Below are 14,424 nucleotides of genomic sequence, written 5' to 3' on the forward strand. Positions count from 1 at the left end.
TTATATGTGTTTGAAATTTCAGATCATGGCGCCCTCCAGAAATAGTTTGCCAAACGACTCAAAAAATATGTATGTACCTTTACTAATATTAGCAAAACCTTCGATGCTCAGCGAAATCGCAGAAATCCTCACAGATCTACGACGCATTAAGCCCAATTAACTAGGGGGAGTCCTATATGGTCGGACACTTTAGGTATTCAGATAAAACTCCATAAACACCGGCTTTATTGCATTGGTCTTTCCTTTAATGTGGAGATAAACAGTATTATCATCAAAAATATCACAAGGGTTGTGCCAACGACCGGTTGGCGGAGAATTACGTTATGCGGGTTTCGTGATGAAAGTTTGAATATAAACAGCAGTTTTCATTTGCAGTAGGGGGAAAGTCCTGTATGGCCGGACAGACCTCTATGCCCGGACAAAGGCGATTTCTCAAAAACAAAAAACGATACAAATATTTGGAAAAAATGGAACAATAGTAGCTGAATGGTACTATTATCCTATTCTTTCCAAATTATTTTATCATTCCTTGTTTTCGAGAAATCGCTAGTGTCCGGGCCTAGAGGCCTGTCCGACCATACAAATTTCCGTCGTTCAGAAAATGAAAACAACTTACGCAATGCATTGTTGTTAATCTTCAGCCGAGAAAACTTGCATGACCAGCAGAAATCTTACAGAATAGCATTTGTCATGCCGTCCTACACAAATACATGCGTGCTAGCTTCGTAAACATTACTGTGATTTTTAGGTTGGACGATGAAAAATTTTGATGGACAGTTTTTAAAACGGTACGACGAATTTTAGAAATAATGTCAGTTGCGTAATTTCAATAATATGCTTTAATAGTCGCTTTTCAGTGATTTCAAAGATCACGGATCGGAAGGTAAGTGTGTTTGAGTCAAATCAGTACAAAAACATTTGGAGTATTCATTAAACCTACCCAAGAAATGATGAAAATTAGAGTGCCTGTCCTTACTACGACGGGAATTAGAAATAAACCCTAACTATGTTTTTCATTTATCAGCGATTATCGCGAGTAGCAGTGGCGGCATTTTCAAATTAAAAATTAATTAAACTGAAGCCTGATTTCTTTTCTACTGATCCCAAACTGTTAGAAAACTTATAAATATTCTACATTTTGAGAAATAATTAGATAGTTATACGTAAGTTTGTATAAATAGATGACATATCTCCACCATATTTGGTACTTCTACCCTAGTTACTACTCGAATAATCCTCGGCGATGGATTTATTCTACTCCGGCAGAGAGTTCCCCGGCGATAGAACATCTCTCGAATACCGATACTCGATCCGGCCTCTTCCGTTGCTTGTACTGTGCTCAACTCGCTAGTCGCTGCTTATTTCTCCACTCACGTTGCAGTTCCGCCAAAATTTGTTCCGCTAACGGCATTCCAAATGGCCCCTTCTGGACACATTTCAGCGTGGGTATCTCTCTTCGCGCTGCTTCGAAACTAGGACAGTCGAACACTACATGTTCTGGTTTTTCATCCACGTTTCAACACTCCGGACAGAGGGATGACCTTGCATGTTTGAAACGATGAAGATACTGCCTAAAACAGCCGTGCCCAGACAGAAACTGCGTCAGGTAGAAGTTGATTTCACCGTGCTTTCTGTTCACTCACGTCGAGAGATTCGGTATTAGTCAGTCAATGTCAACACGTCGTTGTACATTCCATTCCAAAGGATGCTGAAGAGAAAGACCGACTGAAAAGTGGCTACATCGCTGCGTGCGCTTGGCCAAACCGCGTGAAAAAGTACCTGGCGAACATGGACATACATGTCAGGAAGCGGCAGTCCTGTCGACTGACGATTTTCCCGGTCAATCGCGACGTGGTGGTGGAGATGAACAACGAGACCTATCTATCCCTGGATGGCAACGACTGGCAGGGCACTTCGTATTTTACTTTCCTCACGAAGGAAGTGAGCTCCGAGGTGAGATGAAGTTCATTTCACCCACCAAGTTCCCCTAGAAAGTGCTGCTGTGGCTGACAATCAGCGAGAAGGGGATGTCAAAGTCGCCCTTCTTTCGCTCCGGACTGGCCGTGAACGGGGAATTTTATAGTACGAAGTGCCTGCCGGAAGTTGCATCGTTCATCAAGAAATACCATAAGGGCGAAGACGCGGTGTTCTGACCGGATCTGCCGTCGGCCCACTACTCGAAGCGATCGTTGGAAGAAATGGAGCGGCTGAATATCGAAATCGGCGAACCCGCCCAACGCACAGTGGGGCGACTCCATACAAATGCTGGCTGTAGCCTTTGCCTGGTCGCAAATGTCCAAGGCAATGCTCACCTGCGGAAGAAAGACCGAAATGTAGCCTTTGCCTGGTCGCAAATGTCCTAAGCAATGCTCACCTGCGGAAGATGTTCGATTCTTCCGTTATTTGCTGGGGAACTTCAAGGCCACAACTAGAAGTCAACAGCACACTACTTCTTACCGAAATAATTTAAAAAAATTTAACTATGCTATAATTTATATTTAACTATTTGCAGATGTTGAAAGAAAAAACTTAAAAGAATTCACGAGCTTGAGAAAATTGCTTCTTGTCCAGGCTTCAGATCATTCGAGAATGTGGAAAATTTTCATTTCGCCTACTGCGATCACCAAACAACTTCCGCTGCCAAGGAAACCTGTTATTCCGACGCCGGCATGGGGACGTTTACATTTTACGTACCAATGTCGCCAACACTGGCCAAGCAAAACAATCTCTTTAAATCAAGGATAATATGTGGTTCTTAAGTAATTTTGGGGTGCTGAGCCCGAATTTCAGGTTTATTTTGCGTTAGAACGTATATTTTTTGTGTTTAGGCTGAATTTTCAACCATTTTTCTAGTATTTTTTAAGTATAATGACGTATAAGAAATGAGGCTAATTTGGAAAACTTTTGCAGATGGATTTTTACAGGATAAAACATTTTATAAAACAATACAAAGCGAGTATGTGCTTTAATAAACAACACAAAATCACATATAAGAGTAATATTGATCAAAAATCAAAACTTATTTCCTTAATAGTTTTCTTAATCTTCTTTATTTCCATCTTCTTCTTCTTCTTCTTCTTCTTCTTCTTCTTCTTCTGCTTCTTCTTCTTCTTCTTAGTCTTGTTCTCCTTCTGCAGAATCACTCGTTTCACATTTCGTCTTCAATAGTAATAAAGCGTTCTCAGAAAGATTTATCTAATTGCATTTTTCCGTTTCGCAGAAGCTATAAACTTTCTCCGGAGAAATAAGAAGACGAATAATTTTATCACGATTTGTATTTTCACACTCATTTTTGCGTGTAAAATATTCCCTTGTATTTTTATCACTATCATAAGGCAATAACCTTATTTTTGTGGGAGTCAATCCCGGTGTAGTGGTTAGAATTCACGCCTCTCATGCCGAACACCTGGGTTCAATTCCTAACCCCACAGAAGTCACGAAAGACCCAAGCTGTTAAAGTGACTTTAAGGCTTATACAAATTTGAAAAAAAGTTTATGTCCTGGTCTCAAAATATTGTTGAAGGGAGGGGGCAAGAAAAAAATAATAATATTAAACCTTCAATAACCAAACAAAAGAGAAGAAACCAGCGTTTATTTTTCCATATTTATTAAAATTTTAATACAAATATTTTGTACAGTAGTTAAATTTTAGTTCAACCCTTTCAAACTTCAAAAATTTTCGACCCAAGCACATCCTGTAAGTAAGCATCCTGGTAGAGATGAAGCAGTTTGATAATAGTGGAGTGCCACAGGATCACCTTAGAGAGCCACAAACGTATAACTTGATCTTAATTTTGTTTTGAACCTCCGTATCACTCGGTTAGTTACCTTGCTTTTTTAATAATCGAAATCCGTGTCACTTACTAGTTCAGAACTCGGTAACCACGACATAGTATCGTAATCTAACCATAGTGTGAAAATGGCAGTTTAGGTCCCTGCCACTTTATTACTTGGAACACTTATGCTGTGCTATCGACATGTTTTAAGAAAACAAACCTCTGAAGCTATTCACGTTTCTTGGTCAACCTTTTAGTCATGAATATCAGAGGCCTCTCCTTTGTCTATTAAGGATGCACACCGTTTCGAAAATTTCAAGTTTCGAACAGTTCAGTGACATCCTGCATGCTGCATGCATCCAATGAATGGTAAAAACTGTATCGTTGAGTTTTATGTCCCCTACCTCCAAAATTACGGTAGTTACTTAGACATTACGGAGTAAAACGACCAATTTTGAGCCCCGAAAACCCGAAAAATTGTGTTTCTATTTTTATCTTATCTAGTACCTTTGAGGGAAAAAATAATTCCACTGCAATTCAAAAATCGGAATATCTCCGTCAAAAGCGGTACCAAATTTCACCAATATATTGTTTAATTGATTGTTGCCTCCATCTAATTCTTTTAAAACATGGTAAATTAAAATGGAATCAAGCCGAAAATCTGATTGCAAGCACACCAATTTTCGACGTCGGGAACTTAAAGATTAAGCACAATAGTTGCCTATGACTTGCAGCAGTATCAGAAAGCTTAGTTGGTGAAAGAAAGTTGATCGAGACTAACGAGATAACTATAATTTTGCACATATTGGATAATTTAGAGATGTAAACTCATTGAACTGTGAAAAAATCCGCTTGTCACTAAAAAATGCAACAGACTAATATGACACTTTATTTTTTTGCCCCTTTACATTTCGAAAATTTTCAAAGGGGGGGGGGGGGGTGACATAAACTTTTTTTCAAATTTATATCAGCCTAATTAAACAAAAAAAAAATTATTTTTGTACTTCTTCTGTCATTCGTCCTATCAGCAATATAGTTGTCTAGGTTCATTTATGACCGCGAATCCAAATTCTTGGCGGTGGGCCTATTATATGAGGAGTATACCCTGATATAAAGTTTTGTGGCATAGAAACAAAAAGTTTCGAATTTTTCTGAAATAATGTGTTCAAGAACTTGCTATGAGAAAATTTCTCAACCTTTTAATAATTTTCATATCTATACCAGTGATTTCAGAACTAATACCAGGATTAGCAAAAGATCTTCGAGCTGTATTTCCGTCTTACTATTGCCGTATCCTCCAGATTTTCTCCAACCTCTAAAATCTAGTTAATATGCAATTTGGACCATGCATTCAAAGTAGCTTATCCAACCATGTAAAGGAGGTAACCCATAATTGGGATATCCTACGTTTACTCTGAGTGTTTGCATTTTGTCTATATTATTGAATTCCGATACAGAAGCCTTACAAGCGTAACATCTGTACTCTGCGCTACTCTGCACTAATTTGAAAGCTCATATTTTACAATAAAAAAAAACAATAAAAAAGAAGAAAACAAAAAGTTATACTAAGACGCTCAAATAAACATTAGTTAATTTCATATTTTACGCTAACTTTTACCGGTATTGTCAATAGTAGCGAACCTTGGCTTCAAAACTTTTAAGCGTGTTTTATGCGAAAATGTGGCACTATTTTAATGAAAATTAAAATTGTGGCATACTATGATATTACTACATACTCAATAAATGGGATTTATTCAGCACTATTTTTTGAAGAACTTTTCCTCAGACATCGTTGAATTTCGAGCTACCATGAGACCTCTAGCATATTTTGAAATACTGCATTATTTTTCAAAAAAACGCTGCAACATGCTGAGATAGCATACTTTCAAGATTCATAGAAAATTCAAATTTTGTTATATTGATCTAAAATTTTGGATTTTAACACTTCAATAGTATAGAATCACAGGAAAAATACAACGGAGAGCCGAAATGAACTTTCATTTTTTGGCTGCTGGCCAGCGATTCTCCACTGTGCAACGTCCCCTAGCTGCATCCTGTAGGATAAGAATGTTATTAGATAAATAAAATGCTAAATAGAATGCTTACGTTAGTAAAATTATACGTGATAAAGAAAATAACGCGTGTTTTACCAAGTCGATGTCCGAAGTCCGCCAATTTGCATTGAAGAGTCGTTACCGTTTGCACATTTTACCCCATATACCACACAGGAATAGCAACGCGAGAGAACTGCTATTCAGCATGATTTGCGTCAATGAATGTTATTTGTATTATAGGAGATAGGGCAAAATTGGGTACTAAAATAATTAATCTACGGTCTAAGGCTAGAGTTAGAATAAATATAAAAATTGTAAACACCCTAAACACGAAATTTGCTGGATATGGGAAAGCGGAAACACCTGACTGGAATGAACACTGGAAGGAGATATGTTAGAGGAAGGAAGGGGGTTGGCAAAGGGAGGAGAGGACAGTTAGAGAATGTAGATGCCAATTATGTCCTGCCATTTGTCATTAAACCGCCAAAGATAACGGAGTAAAATAATTAGAAATTTAGAAAAAAGATATGCCTATTGGAAGAGAGGAAAAATAGCGTATCAAAGATAAAAGTGAGATACAAGAGAAGAAAGATGAAGTGATAAAGGTTAGATAAAAGTTAAAAACAAGCAAAATTTGATAGAATCAGGTATGAATGGCAAGAAGAATGAAAATTGAAGGCAGAAGTATAGAAAGTTCCATTTTGTTTCTCCCTCCCCAACCTACAGGACCCATTATTGTCCATTAGCTGGAATTCAACCGCGTTGGCTGGCAAGCCGCGGTGCTTTCCAAACGAGCCGAGTGCCAGCATTACCATTAGCCTGAGATTGGCTGCTAGACCTGACTACTACAGACGACAGAAACAGCCACGTTGCGAGAAGCAGATTGCAGACCCACCAGACGCCACCACCGCCCGATTCGACACCGCCAGATCTAGCATCAGCCGGCCAGCCCACGGTACACTTACTCTATCACACATCCAGTAAGTTAGAATAAAAAGAATAAAATTTAAAAGACCGTGTTTGGACTTCCGATTGGTGTCACATTGTCCCAGAGCCAACCTTAAGCCTCCGGACTTCACGCTCGAGCTAGCCATAAAAAGAGGCCTTCGGAGCCCAGCCCCGGATAGTCCCCAGTAGTTCGACCAGGGACTGGGGTCGATTGTCGTGGTCCTTCCGACGCGTAAGTAACAGAGTGTACTCATTCACCCCGCCTCTTCTACTATTATGCGAGAGTCATTTGCTATAAATACGCATGCGCGCCATAAGAGAGCTCCTTCGAATGTCGGACGTTGAGAAGCACACATCGGGAGTGGTAACCAGTTCAGCCAGGAAGAACATCAGTAACAGCAGCAGCAGCTCTTGGGCCTTTAAGTAGCCCAATCGAGACGAAGGACGTCACCCGATGGACGGGTAAGCGAGCCATTCTTGATGAGCCATCTGTCCTATATTGGCAACGATACTAGTAACACGCGCAGAGATGCTGCCCGGTTACGACACATCCCATCGAGAATTTCTGGGCAAACTGAAGCGTAAGGTTTACTCCTACAATTTTGTCCGGAAAACTGAGGAGAAATTGATAAATAAAACGAAGAAAGAACTCAAAAACATGCCTACAGGCATGTTTTAGTCCGCCATGGCGAATACTTCGGTGTTGTTCCGAATACCGGAAGGCCGCTCGCAAGGGTGTAGATTTTTTTTGCTGGTAAGCTAATATAATTACCTTCAACGGGAAATATATCAAACTAAATCAACTGACTTAGTTCTTTTTGTCACTATCCGAAAAAAGTCCATTTTTTAAATGCATACGTTATCTACTTACTTACTTATTCCGTCGAGAACCGGGGTGGCTCTTACCGTATCAAGAATTCCTCTCCATTGTACTCGGTCCTGGGCTACTCGTCGCCAATTCGTTGCGCGTCTCGACGCACGCAAGTTGGCTTCAACCTGGTCGAGCCATCTAGCACGTTGAGCCCCTCTATTCCTGTTGCCGGTGGGGTTCTTGAAGAGAACGGATTTCACTACACAGTCGTCCGGCGTCCTTGCGACGTAGCCGGCCCACCATAGTCTCCCAACTTTCGCCAGGTGTACGATGGGAGTCTCTCCAAGCAGTGCCTGCAACTTGTGGTTCATACGTCTATGTCACTCTCCGCTTTCCGTTTGTCCGCCAAAAATAGTCCGCAACACCTTTCGTTCAAAAACGGCAAGTACACGTATGTCTTCCGTAAGTAAAGTTACTGTCTCAAGTCCGTAGAGGCCTTCCGGTCTGATTAGCGTTTTGTACATCATCAGCTTTGTGCGGCGGCGTATGCTCCTAGATCGAAACGTCCTGCAGAGGGAAAAGTAGGCTCGATTTCCAGCTCGAATGCGTCCTTGGATCTCCTTACTCGTATTATTGTCGGTGGCGACCAGAGATCCCAAATATACGAACTCATCAACCACTTCCAGTTTATCGCCGTCAATAGTCACTGTCCGTGGGAGGCAAACGTTACTTTCTCGGGAGCCTCTTCCTACCATATATTTGGTTTTCAACGCATTAATTTGTAACCCTATCCTCCTCGCCTCCGTAGATTGCCTCCGCCGTCCCACGGTTTCTAGTAATGATGTCGAGGTTGTCTGCAAAGGCTAGAAGTTGGCTACTCTTGCTGAAGATCGTTCCTCTCGTTTCGATGCCTGCTCGCCGGATCACACCTTCAATAGCGATATTGAATAACATACAGGACAGTCCACTCCCTTGCCGTAACCCTCTGTGCGATTCGTTATCTAAATTGATCCTAAATTTATTTCACATCTCTATAGAACAGCATGGCTTTTCTTCCAAACGCTCAATTAACACCTTCGAACACCTTCAGTAGTTCCGTTTATTTTGTCAAATTGAAGACGCCGCTCAAGTACCTAGATGCCATTTACGAGGATCTTAAAGCTGCTTTTGACTTCGAAAACTTTATCACTCAGTAGTTTCTGTTAACTTGCTCTGCTGGCTTATGCGTTACCTAAAAAATCGACAACTCTCAGCAAAGTTAGGCTCTACTGAGTCGTACAGTTTTTGCAATCGATCAGGAGTTCCACAGGAAGTAACTTGGGACCGTTACTGTTGCTTATATCTATTAGCGAGACTGATTTTGTGATACCTCCTGGCTGCAAGCCGATGGATGCTGATGAGTTAAAAATGTTTCTCACTGTGCGATAAGCTGAAGATTACAAGCCATATTAATCTATTTACGGAGTAGTGCCGCTTGAATATTCTTACCATTTGTCCAAATGATCAGTCAACATCTTTAGCCAAAACAAGACTTCAATCGTGTGAAAATACCAGATTGAAAGGTCTCACCTTGATCGTGTCTGGGTTGTTAAAGAACTATTGTACTGGACCTTTCACAACTACCACTTCAATATCATTTCCAAAACAATTCTAAATTTAGGTTTTGTTTGCGAGCTCTATAGGTACTTTTCGCTTGTGGGATCGATTTTTGGTTGCTTCCGGTGGTGCGGCCTCCGCTGAAAATATTAAGTCATCCATGGTCGGTCCCGATGGACCGTTCAGATCCCGAGAATTCCTTCGGCCTGCTTTTCATCGTATGCAAAACGGACAACAGGAGCCAATCCAGACGATGCGTCGACGATGTTTTCAATGACGTGCCCCTAGTAACACATTTGAGTAATTTGAGTCAATAATAAGTGGATATATAAGCGTCGTAAGTGTGCGCTTTGGGGTGTGACCAATTTGATTTTACAATTTTCGTAGAAATTGTTTAAAAATAGGATTAGGATAAGCTATTTTTTGATGTAAAATTAATTGATAATGATGTTAAATTGCTTGAGATAAGAGAATGGATTTTGTGCCTTTTTAAGAAAGAGTTTATTAATCCCAACCAGAGGCGCACTGGGAGTCAAAGGGCCCACCGCACAGTGGTCCGAAAATCAAAATAGTTGGCAGAAACCCCATGTAATGTTATCCAACCTTTCAGTGCGTTATAAGACAATTAAGAGTTATCAAATCAACTCAACCATTACTGAAAAACTTAACCAATGATTAATATTATATTATGGTAATAACGTGTAGAGTTAACTTATAATTTAAGGGTTAAGCACTAGTTGAATGATATCACATAGATCTCCTGAGTATATCAACCAACTTCGCAGAAGTCACCTATCCTCTAGAAGATCGTTTTGACATTTCTGTCAGCTTTTTGGACTTTCGGACCACTGTGCACCGGGCCTTTGAGATTAGGGGCCCCAGTTTACGATATTCTCATGATAGTAAATTAACACAAAAAACGACATCTACTCAAAAACCATCAGCGTTACAAGGATAGTAAATCGAATGAATATGGGCTCTATTTTGTAAGTCATGTCGTGCAACTCGACTCGACTCAGGCACTGTCGGAAGAACGGGCAGCATAGCGGCTCGATGCTTGAAACAAAACAAACTCAGTCGTTATTAGGACCGAGTTACCAGCTTTTAGCGTGTGCGTCATATTAGCGGTTCACGGTACTTTAGTTTGGACGCATTTTTCTTCAACCCAATCTTCGCTACTATGAGTTTTAGTTTGTTCAGCCACCACCACAGATTCTGCTGTTCTATCGACAATATCCATTTCATTGGGAAAGCAGACGAACTAACTAGATTTGCTGAAGATTGTGCCTGTGTGTTGCTCTTTTCATAACATCCTGTAACGGCATGTTGAACAGCCCACATGAGGAACCATCACGTTGATAAAGTGCCCTGCGAGGCTAGAATGGCCATGATTTTACGATCGATAGTATCATACGCAACTTTGAAATCAATGAAATAATTGTGCGTTGAATTATGTATTCATGGACTTTTTGGAGGATCTGCCGCAGCGTGAATATTTGATTTGATTTGCGTGATAAATAATAGGATGTCAATAGTTCAATATATATGAGTATCTTACTGCGTCTACACGTTAGAACAGAATATAGCTATCCCTTGAATTAAACTCTCGTATTCTCCTATAAGAATGCTGCTTCTATAAGCAAGGTATTCTGTGCGAATCCTCTGTAGAATTTCTTCACACGATTCCAATGAGAGGAATGCCCGAGACTCTGCGCGAATCTTTTTGGTTCGTCCTGGTAGAGCTGCGGAAAAAAGAACCCACCGTCTAAAAACGCCAGTACGAAGAGCACGTGCTCGCCAGTCCAGAGGAGAGGTTCATCAGCAACGACACCCGGAGTTTCTACAAAACGGTCAGGTGCAAGAGTTTTCCCATGCCTGTGATGTGCAATGATAGTGCTGGCAACCTGCTTACTGATAAAACGACGATAGCAGGCAGGTGGAAGAGTATTTCCAGATGCTGTTGAATAGAGAAGTAAACACGAAGATCAGCAGGTACAGGATAAGAACTTCGTTGGCGAGTATCAAGCTGGTTTTCATGAGGGTCGCTTCACGATGGATCAGATATTTACCATGCGTCTAGTAACTGACGAGTTCCGGGAGTACAACTTGCAGACTCATCATATTTTTATGGATTTCAAGGCGGCATACGATTCAGTCAAACGAAATGAGCTGAGCTGGACGAGTAAAAATTATGAGTCAGAATAGCAGATGAGACCTCACGTGCTATTTGATTTTGCGGATGGCGTCGAAATCACCGAAATCAAAAGTAGAGCAGCGAAAGAAGCCTTTAGGTCATTTATTGAGAAATTGGGACCATTAACACCGCCAAAACGAAGTACATGGCGTGGAAATCCAAATGGTGTTGGTGTCGAAGAGGAACTAAATATATGTTGGTATGCTCGTGACATGTGACAACGATGTAAGTCGCAAAATAAATTGACTAATTGCAGCTGCGAATTGGCCTTTACGCAGGCATTACATTTTGTAGCTGAGTCCCGTAGTTTGCAAATTCGCATAAAACTGACGCTCTAGAGAGCACTTATCCTCTCGGTGCCCCTTTACAGACATGATTCATGGACGCTTAAAGAAGCTGATCGATTTAAAAAAAAACAAAATGGAGTGTAGCGCAGACGCATGAACCACGAGCTATATTAAGGATGCAAATATGCTGTTATAATGAAGATAGTACAGTGTGACAGTCTGCGCTGGGCTGATCACGTGTCTAGAATGCCCGACGAAAGAGTAGCCAAAATTATTTTAAGCAAAGAATCAAGAAGAGGCCGTAGACTTCGGGCTAGACATCGCACTGATAGATGTGCGCTATCGTGGATGATGCACGTTCAGCTGGTGTTCGAGGGGTTTGAAGAAAGGTAGTCCAGGATTGAGTACAGGAGGACCATAATTCATTCGGCGCAGGATCGATAACGGACCGTCGCCACTGAAGTAAACTAAGTATGGAGCTTAAGCCGACAGTTCAGTATTTATAAGTAGTCAAATAACTGCGGATGAAATACTAATTCTACTTTTAAATACTCAGAATTGAAGCTGGTAATATTTTCGGAGCTTGGACCCCAACAGCTCAACTTAAATGATTTCATGAATCATGGGGCCCCAGCAAATGAACATTCGTGAGTCATAGAAAAAGTTTAATTGAAAGAGAAATTTTGGTTTAAAGTTCGGAGCCCCAACAGTCCCATTTGAAGCTGAATTTTCAATCATCAAATCGGTTGATTTCATAAATTAACAATTGCCCCAGCAATTGAACATTCGTGAGTCGTAGAAAGAGTTTAACTGAAATAAAAATTGTGGTAAATCTCATTTTGTGTAATAACTGATCCCAACTCAAACCGGTCTTTCCTAGTCAATTTCAAAGTTCAATTTTGCTACGATTAAGTCTTAACAGAGAGGTGGTCTCACGCAGAACCCGACCTGGGCAGTACCCAGTTCGCAATGAACTCACAGCTAACGAACTCAAATTTCTATCACATATTTTGAACACTTATGTTAGGTATTTTCAAATCATTCTAGGGTATGAAATGTTTTGAAGGTCATATTTATCTGCAATTCAAAGTGTAAGCTTTGGTGTAAATCGTAAATGAAAGTCAACAATGATTCATATAGTGTATAAACTGAAGAAGTTTCAATCAACATCAACGTCATACGTCGCTGAAGTGCAGTGAGATAAGATAAGTAACCACTTGATGGAGTACAGTGACTATTTATCAATTGTAAAGTATTCTTTATAAACAGAACGTAATTTGAACTAATTCAACGAACATGAAAGAGCCGTTAATATAACATCCAGAAACATGCTTTATTTATATTCTTTAAAACGAACAATTTTCACAATATGAGAATTATGTAACAGCAGATAAAGTAATTACAATGCATTTACACTCTGAAGTACCGTCACTGGAACACTTCATTAAAGCCCCTGGCTTCAGCTCCAGGCGAAAGTGCTTTTTACAAATATATAACCATACAAACTTTCGGTTCGGCCACAAATCACGAACTGTCGGTGAAAAACTGACCGGCAAATGAAAAAACCCAACGCCCAGCCAGCAGCTGGACGGCTCCCAAGCTGTTCCGTGTTGCTCAATCATGGTATTTCATTTCGTCCGTGTATCTGTCCGTAACCTGGGAAGGAGAATGGGGAGGGATTGCGGGTATGTTCCACATGGTTCCACAGCGAGCGTGCAGGCGAACGTAGCAGTTTCCTGGGCCCGCGCGATCAGCACTTTTTGCCTCGGGAGATGAATTCACCAAATTTTGCTGCGAAACAACACCGTACTGCACCGCCCCCCGCACCCGGCACTGGCGGCAAGTTTTGATCCCCTTCTTCCCCCATCCAAACCCGTCGTCGCCACGTTGCGCTGGTCGCAAAACGCGCTAGTGGCCAAAAAATGTCAACGTGATATGGCGTTTTCACGTGTCAGAAATATCGTTTTGCCGATGCCCAGAGGAGCCGCGAGGGTCGCGGAAAGTTGGAGATTGCTTGGTGTGCCTTCATGCTGAAGGACGAAAAACCGTCGTGCGCTGCAGAATTTATCTCACGTCAATAAAAATGCCATTTACTGATAAATTGATTTTAAAATTAATCTATCTCGCTTGGACGGGTAGATCGGGAACTGTTAGCTGGCTGGTTGTATGCGAAGCGAAGGGTGTGCTACTTTAGGATTTGCCGTTGGTTCAGTGATGTGCATTCCGGCTGTCCGGCAGCACGTGGCATGTACATCACGGCGAGAAGGATCACTATAATTCCGATTTCAATTTAACGAGTTTCAAATTGAATCAAACCGTTTTTGGGGTTTGGGGAGGGTAACACCGGCGCGCGTTGGCAACCGGAGGAGGGCGTCCGGAAAACTTTCGAGCTGATGGCGTGATTAGTGGGTTGCAATGGGTAATCGATATATATACCTTTTTTGTTGCAATTGGAATGCTTCTTTTCACCATTTGGCTCTGATCGGATGTATTTCACGCGCATTTGCAGTTCATTTTTCACAGAGTTAGTAATATTCTCGTTGAATTAGCAAATTACTCGCTCGCAAAGCTTTTCATCGGATTGAAGTGTTCATAGAAACTGTGGCACAATTTAAGATACAATGGAAAAGTTGTTTCCACTTGGTGTGTCGTCGTTTCGTTCCCGTTTCCGCCGAGTGAGCGTATCTTGCACATATGACACGGTGCTAGTGAAAAGTTTCACCGCAAAGTGCAATCCTGTGTCTAGTATAGAACGTCT

Source organism: Sabethes cyaneus, chromosome 3 (genome assembly GCF_943734655.1).
Source record: "Sabethes cyaneus chromosome 3, idSabCyanKW18_F2, whole genome shotgun sequence".
Classification (NCBI taxonomy): Eukaryota; Metazoa; Arthropoda; class Insecta; order Diptera; family Culicidae; genus Sabethes; species Sabethes cyaneus.